The sequence below is a fragment of the Halyomorpha halys genome, unplaced genomic scaffold (genome assembly GCF_000696795.3).
Source record: "Halyomorpha halys isolate HHAL.00 unplaced genomic scaffold, Hhal_1.1 Scaffold865.1, whole genome shotgun sequence".
NCBI classification, from domain to species: Eukaryota; Metazoa; Arthropoda; class Insecta; order Hemiptera; family Pentatomidae; genus Halyomorpha; species Halyomorpha halys.
This window is the reverse complement of record NW_027110332.1, coordinates 445,879-453,284: the sequence shown is the minus strand read 5'-3', so window position 1 is coordinate 453,284 and position 7,406 is coordinate 445,879. Positions and strand designations below refer to the sequence as shown.

At 29.7% G+C, this 7,406-nt stretch overlaps 1 protein-coding gene across 3 annotated transcripts in view; it reads left to right on the top strand.

Moving 5' to 3' along the window:
• Positions 1-7,406, top strand: part of Ork1 (open rectifier K[+] channel 1) — a 165,341-nt gene that overhangs the window by 65,242 nt on the left and 92,693 nt on the right. Inside the window, exon 1 of one of the 3 annotated variants that reach the window (XM_067048486.1) lies at positions 5,579-5,674. The exons of 1 other annotated variant lie outside the window; for it this stretch is intronic. The gene's annotated coding sequence lies outside the window, so the exon portion shown is untranslated. Of the gene's footprint in view, positions 1-5,578; positions 5,675-7,406 lie in introns of those variants that run through there. One more of the 3 variants, XM_024359764.2, reaches the window with a different exon arrangement.

The following is a 7,406-nucleotide window of genomic DNA, read 5'->3' as shown; positions in this document are numbered from 1 at the left end:
TTTATATTTCTATACTTACTGTAGTTATTATCTTATGGTTGTTATCTTGTTTTGTTTTTAGCCCTGAAGAAGGCTAGAAACTCTAGCCGAAACGTCGGCACATTAAAATAAGTTAGTCATACTTTTTTTTGTTTCATTGACCGCACCCCCAACCATCTTCTCCTCATTTATTTCTAAATATGTGTTTTAACCTGGGATTTTTTATTAATTGTAGCATGGTCATCTGGTTTCGAGCACTTGGGAGTGACCACTAACAAAAATACTCACACACTTTTCATTCTCTTTCACATCCTGGAACAAACTATAGAGGTAATATAAGGGAGCAAAATTGATCACGATCTTGCTTCCTACACGAAAGTTCTAATCGCCTTTCAGCACAAATGTTTCCAATTTAAGTTTATTTTGGTGGTCATTTCAAAGACAGGTGAGGGAGTGATCTAAAACTGTGTGACAGAGGCAAAATGTATTACAGTGATTGTTGAGTCTCGATATGATTTTACATCAATAATTCAAAAAATGCTAAAAAGAACGGAGCCTTTTTTCTAATTTTTTTTTTGTTTACTGCCAACCTGGTACTAGTAAAGTCTCAATTTCAGTTTTGAAAAGGACTGAGGAGCTACAAAACAAGCATAATATATTTTACACTAGATGACAATTAAAGATTAAAACCTCAATGTGAGATGGGAATGTTGGCCTAAAGAATTATAAGAGAAAAATAAACTCATTCACATTCAGATAGTCCATCATCCTTTAAAAGTTCTGTAACAAAAGTACAACCAGTATTGGAACATGATTGGTTTATATTATATAAATAAATAATGGTCAATAGATATATCTCATCTTCCTTAATGCATTGATAAGACATTTCTATATTTAGCAAGGTTTGCATTAGCAAAGTAAGAAATTGAAAATATCGAATATGTTTTTTATTCTTTATCGATAAGAATATTGGTAGCTTTCTATATTTGTGAATTCATCTCATAAAAAAAATAAATATAGCTAATTTGCTATGAAATGAGAATTCACGCCAGCTTCATACAGATGTAGTATTAATTTAATTATACTTCCTCAAAAGTTGAACTATGCTATGAGTGTGTCAATGTATTTCTATATTCATTCCATATTTATCAATATTTCTAATTAATTTCTAAAAGAGTTAATTGTTGCAAATTATTAATTTTTCACCCTTTATAGGAAAATATTTATTTATTGAAAGTTTAGGTTAACCTAGATTTACTTATTTCCAAAGTAATACACATGCACGCAATATTATACATATATTCATACATCGATATAGGAAAAATTTTAATTTCAAAGTTATCAGAGAAAAATATAGCTGCTATTTTTTTCTTTACTTTCACTTACCTATACATGAAATGAATAGTAAGGGGAAGAATTTTCATTGCGAAAAACTTTTAATTCCAGTTTTCAACGGAAATGCACGTTCTAAGGCCCAATGAGTATAAATAACCAAGTTTACCAAATAGTCAGCGTGCCTGTGTATAAGTTGTCGGCCTAGCTCAAAAACGAAAAGTCGTACAAAATAGATATTACATATTTAAGGGCAGTTTTAGATCACTCCCTCACCTGTCTTTGAAATGACCACCAAAATAAACTTAAATTTGTGCTGAGAGGTGATTAGAACATGCGTGTAGGAAGCAAGAAAGACGTGATCAATTCTGTTCCCTTATATTACCTCTATAGTTAGTTCCAAGATGTGAAAGAGAATGAAAAGTGTGTATTTTTGTTAGTGGTCACTCCCAAGTGTTTGACAAAATCATCTATGTGTATGCTTATTGTTTTTATTTCTGAAGCTTTTCCTTTAGTGTACAGATGAAGAAAGGTAGACCTGTAGTGTCAACAGCCCTAGTCACCGGAGAATTCGCAAACAGATTAAGAGACAAATATTTAATATTCTTTAAATATTCACTATTAGACCCGAATCCTATAGTTTTGATAAGTATAATTCTCTGACCGTTCAAGACACTGATGTATTTTAAATTAATCAAGAAGATATTAATTTTCTTTCATTCCCTAAAAAAAAAAAAAAAAAAGCAAAACGGTATTTTTATTTTCTTTACTTTGAGCCATGAGAGCGTTTTTTTTCTAATTAAGTCAGTTCACTCATACCTACCTAATAAAGTACTAAAAACTTCTGATAATTCCTTAACATCCTGATTAAACATATGATGATTGTTTTTGTAATATGTTAAAAATAATATTTGATATTATGAGTTATTATCCTACGTTGGGTTTAATAATCATAGTAGAAGTAATAATGATAAAAAAAGTGAGAAAGTTTCAAGTATTCTTAAGCAAAACAAGTTTTCTATATTTTTTTTTTTAATGCTCAAAATCGTTTATAATCAAAAGTTCAGAATTTGCAAACACTAAATAAATATGTAATATAGTATCGAGGTGCCTTATTTCGTTTTATCTCTCCTTAGTTCACCATATCACTCCCTAAAGGAAAAATCACGTGATATCACGAAAAAATATGATATTAAGTTAGCTTCCTTCAGAACGTTTTGCGACACATTCCCGTCAATAAAAATAATAAGAATCAAAACATTCCACTTCAATTTTTTGAACATTTGTTTAACTAAATAGCGTCAAATTTAGAGAATAAACCATACGTGTGAGTGTAGTGGAATATTTCGAACCAAGCACATTTCCGTTATAAGCTAAATATATTCAAGAGGCATGTTACCTCTGCAACAGAATCCAGGCTGCTTCCATGTTGACAATATAACTATCGAACAGCAATAATATAAAATTTGAGAAATTTACTCCATTGGACCTTCCTATAAAAATATTATGCTTGTCGGCGTGATTAGCTCTTGCTTTCTATTTTAAAATCGCCTATTACTGAAAGCACTAATATTTAGAAGAATTCGCCACTTAAAGGGATCTGGAAAAAAAAATTTAATTTAATCTAGTTGTATTCAAAATGTAAATTGTCGGATCGATGATTAAAATAAATCTAAGAAGATGGTCAGGGTTGCGGTCAAAAAAAGAACAAATAGTTTAAAACTATTTTAATGTCCGACGTTTCGCCACACTTTGCAGCGCTTCATCAGGGCTAAAAAGATACAAAAAAAAAAGAAAACTGAGAATATTACAACAATAAAATACAATAAGGTAATTTTATTTACATAATATTTATCCTACCTTAAATTACCTTATTGTATCTTATTGTTGTAATATTCTCAGTTTTCTTTTTTTTTTTTGTATGTTTTTAGCTCTGATGAAGCGCTGCAAAGTGTGGCGAAACGTCGGACATTAAAATAGTTTTAAACTATTTGTTCTTTTTTTGACAGCAACCCTGACCATCTTTACGGTCAACTATATATACATATATTTAAATAAATCAATTAATCATTTGGACGAAAAACTAGAAAGAGGGTTTGTTAATAATGAAGAAGTTTTCTGTTTTGTACATTTGAAAAACTTGTGATAATTTTCGAAACTGTAAAACCATTAGACACTGAAATCGAATTTATGCGGCGTCGTCTGTATTGTTGAGATGAGATCTTTTTTGTTTTGCGGCAGTATTCTATCTTGTATATTTTATGTTATTGGTTTCAAAAATGTTAGGAATATCTTTGTTGTCCCACTTATTTAAAGTAACGGTGCCGTACACCCTATATAAAATTGAACACATTTACAAAACTGAATCTTTCGTATAAAACTATTGTGTTAATCGGGGTAATCAGCTCTTACGTTCTATTTCTAAAAGTTTTGATCCATTATAAGGGAGTGAGCTAAAAACAAATGAAGCAGCTCTATTCTAGACTCAATAATTGATATAAATTTCTGTTTGGAACAGATGTAAAAACCGTAGCTCGGAAAATGGATACAGCTGTATACTTTCAATATTTTCCGCCCATTCCACTCACATTTATGGTTTGCTCCCTTAATTTCATGCTATTTAGTTAAAGAAATGTTTCAACAACTGAAGTGGACTTAGTTAATATCAAATTTTTCGTAATATAGCGTGATTTTTTTCTTTAGGGAGTTACAAGTGATGAAACGAAATAGAGCACCTCGATACTGTATTAAATATTTATTTAGTGGTTGCCAACCCTGGCATTTTGATCATAATCGATTTTCAGCTTTAAAAAAATATATAGATAAAATTCGTTTTGCTTTAAAATACTTGAAACATTCTCACTTTTTCATTTAAGAGGAAATTGGGTACGAAAACCCTAATTGCATCAGCTATAGATGCACAGGTGTTTATAATTTATTATAGAAAGTGGTCCAATGTCTCCTTACATACCCATAATTGTTCCTCCATTATACCATTAAAAAAAATAATAAATACATAGATATCAACATATCAATAAAATCGTATCAACATATTCTTTTATGTATACTCTTAAGAAGCAGAAATATAAATTTCTGACTCCTATAAGAGGGTAAAAAAAATCCATAATCTGGTGCACTCTATAAATACTGCAAAATATAGTTGAGATGTCTTTAGAATGATATGTTGTTATATATTTAACTTCCAATATAAATGATAATTTAATATTTTTAAAATAGTATAAGAATAATATTGTTGATTTTTTTTTCGAATTTATTTAAGCATCACACTTTAAGGGATACTTATCTAAAGATTTTTTGAAAGGTATAAGTGATATTTTTTTAAGTTTAACTTGATGTCCGCATCGAAGTCTTTGAAATCCGTCTCGTCAAATCACCGTTGTCCGAGTTCTGAAATGACATTTTCTTTTTTTTAAGAGGAGGTCTCTCATTTTTTCACACAGTTTTATTGACAACTGTCGCAGCCACTTACATCTTGTAAACTGATATTTGCTGTCGTGCTAGCCGGTAGATGGTGTTACTATCAACTACCCCCGCATCCACGAAGAGGTAGAACGGCAAAAACCTGCCACCTGGAAATTCTGAAATTTTTTTAAAAGGCTGAGATAGCGATCCGCTCCCGCTTCTCAAAATTTAGAATACGATACCCCATTAAATGACACTTGGATGTAGTTAGACTTCAAATTTGGTACATAACTGATATTTAGACTTAAATATATGTGTTGATATGATTATCGGTTTCCGAGTCTTTGTTTACTGACTTCATTTTTTATATTCAGTTTTGCTCTATTTCATTATAGCTCATCTTTTTAAAGGTTTAGCACCCTCTGGACTCTCGCCAGAGGCAACTATAAATTACCAATCTATTCCAAATGAGTGTCCGATTTAATCCCCTTCAAGCAATTAATCAATCCTAAATAGTTATATTATACAATAACTATACAATGATAAATCTGTGTTACACTGAAATTAGGATTGCGCGAAAAAAAAATGTCAAATTAATAAATGATTTAGTTTTATTAATTCCAAAATAATTTATGACTGTTTAACGTAATAATACATTAAATAAAATTATAGGCTGCTGTATTAGGTTCGAAGTGGTCTACAATATAGGTAAACGCTATGGCTTTAACGATTCTCTTCCCTGTTTCGGACTCCGAAAGAGTGAATTGTGAAAACAGCTGCTGATATGAATTGTAAAAACAGGAGCGCCAAGTTGTCAAAGGCTTTGGGACACAAGTAGGGGGAACCCTGAATGCTCAGTTGTCGACCAGTAGCCGGTGTAGTGTCATCCTTGCTCGCTCCTCAGTGTCAGGCAGCTATCCTTCGTACCACGAGATTTTGGGTTAGTAGTACTTTTTAAAAATTCTAATATAGATATTTCCTTTTCTGAATTTATTTCCGAATTCGTAGTTTAAAAAAAAAATGTATAGCCCTAACTGAAATAAATAAAAGCATTTTTTAAAGTTAGGAATAAAAGATTTTCATTTTCTTTATTTAAAACAATTTATAAAACAGTCTTAATATTTCGTCTCGTAGAAGAATGTTTATAAAACAGATGCGAAATATAGTAAATTTACAGTTTCACAAATTCAAAACCATGCCAAGGTGGGCGACAAACAAACTGAAGTTTCAAAATTCCACATGGACCAATAAAAAGTAAATGCATAATTTATGAATCTAAAAATACAAATATTATTATTTTATTTAGTAATTTTGAAAAGAAGAAAACAAAGCTTTTGATCATTATCAGTGATAAAGGAAATTATCAATTTTAGAATGATGGAAGTAAAATTTTAAATATTTTTTTAATTCTTTAAAACTTAAAAACACTTTTAATAATATTTCATAGTGGCTAGGAAAATTTTGCATCCAAACATCTCAGTAGATGAATTATGGCAAGTTAGTTTTTACAAACTTAGTTCGATTTGAAGGTACTAAGTTTGTAATAACTAATTTTATTATTATTTAGAGGTTTTCTTGATTTTTGATTATTTTAATTTTACATGTACCAGTTTACTAAACAGATTATACTTTGTTTAAAGTCACTTTTAACTTGCATTTTAATTTAATTCGCAACACTTCAATAAATATATATATGAGTTACCAGAATTAAATATATAGTTGAATATTAAAATAAGACAAACACTTACTATAACACTTCACTTGGCAAACACGTGAATATTTATTCTCTTTTTTTAATCATATGATTCTTAACTGAAAACGTTGGCAATTTTAAGAAGCTACTTAATTACATTTGTCTTTACCTTCAACCAATATACACTTGCCTCAACTGAATATCAACTATAGCCTTCAAAAAACGTCAATTACCAAAATTTGTTTTTCAAAAATCTATGAAATCCGAAAAACACCATTGTACAATAAATATTAGATATTTTGCGACCGAAGGCGTAATTTATCAAACCAAAATATATATTTCAAATGTTAGATCTATAATAAATAATAAACTAATGTAAATTAACATTACCAGAACCATAATTACTTTTATTAGAATTGTACATATTACCATATATAATTTAACGGCGAAAAATCGTTATTCAACTTATAATATAATTTTACAAATAATATTTTTAATATACAATTCATTTTTAGTTAAAATTATAAATTATAAAATAAACATAATCACTACATAACAATTCCATTAAACTGGAAATGGCATGATATACGTGTAACATAATCCAAACTCTAATGCTGAGTTGCCGCGATTAATTTGGTCAATTCTCAATTCCTTCTTCGTTGACCTCATGATTCTCAATGCTTTACTTCCTACCTAGGAGCTCAGACTATCATCCCACATCCTAAACTAGCCTACAACCAAATTTTCGTACATTCGTATTAGCTGTAATTCTCCGTCTGATACAGCCGTAAAAATCACAAAAGGAAGCACTTATCAGTTGTTACTCTTTTAGATTAATAGAAGGACGAAGATGTAGTTTCCTCTTTCATATTAATTTACAACAATTAATTATATTAAAATATTTTTACTTTTATATACTTATCAATTTATTACTTAATAATACTTTGGTCTAGAGTTAATTTACATCCCTTGTGGATGG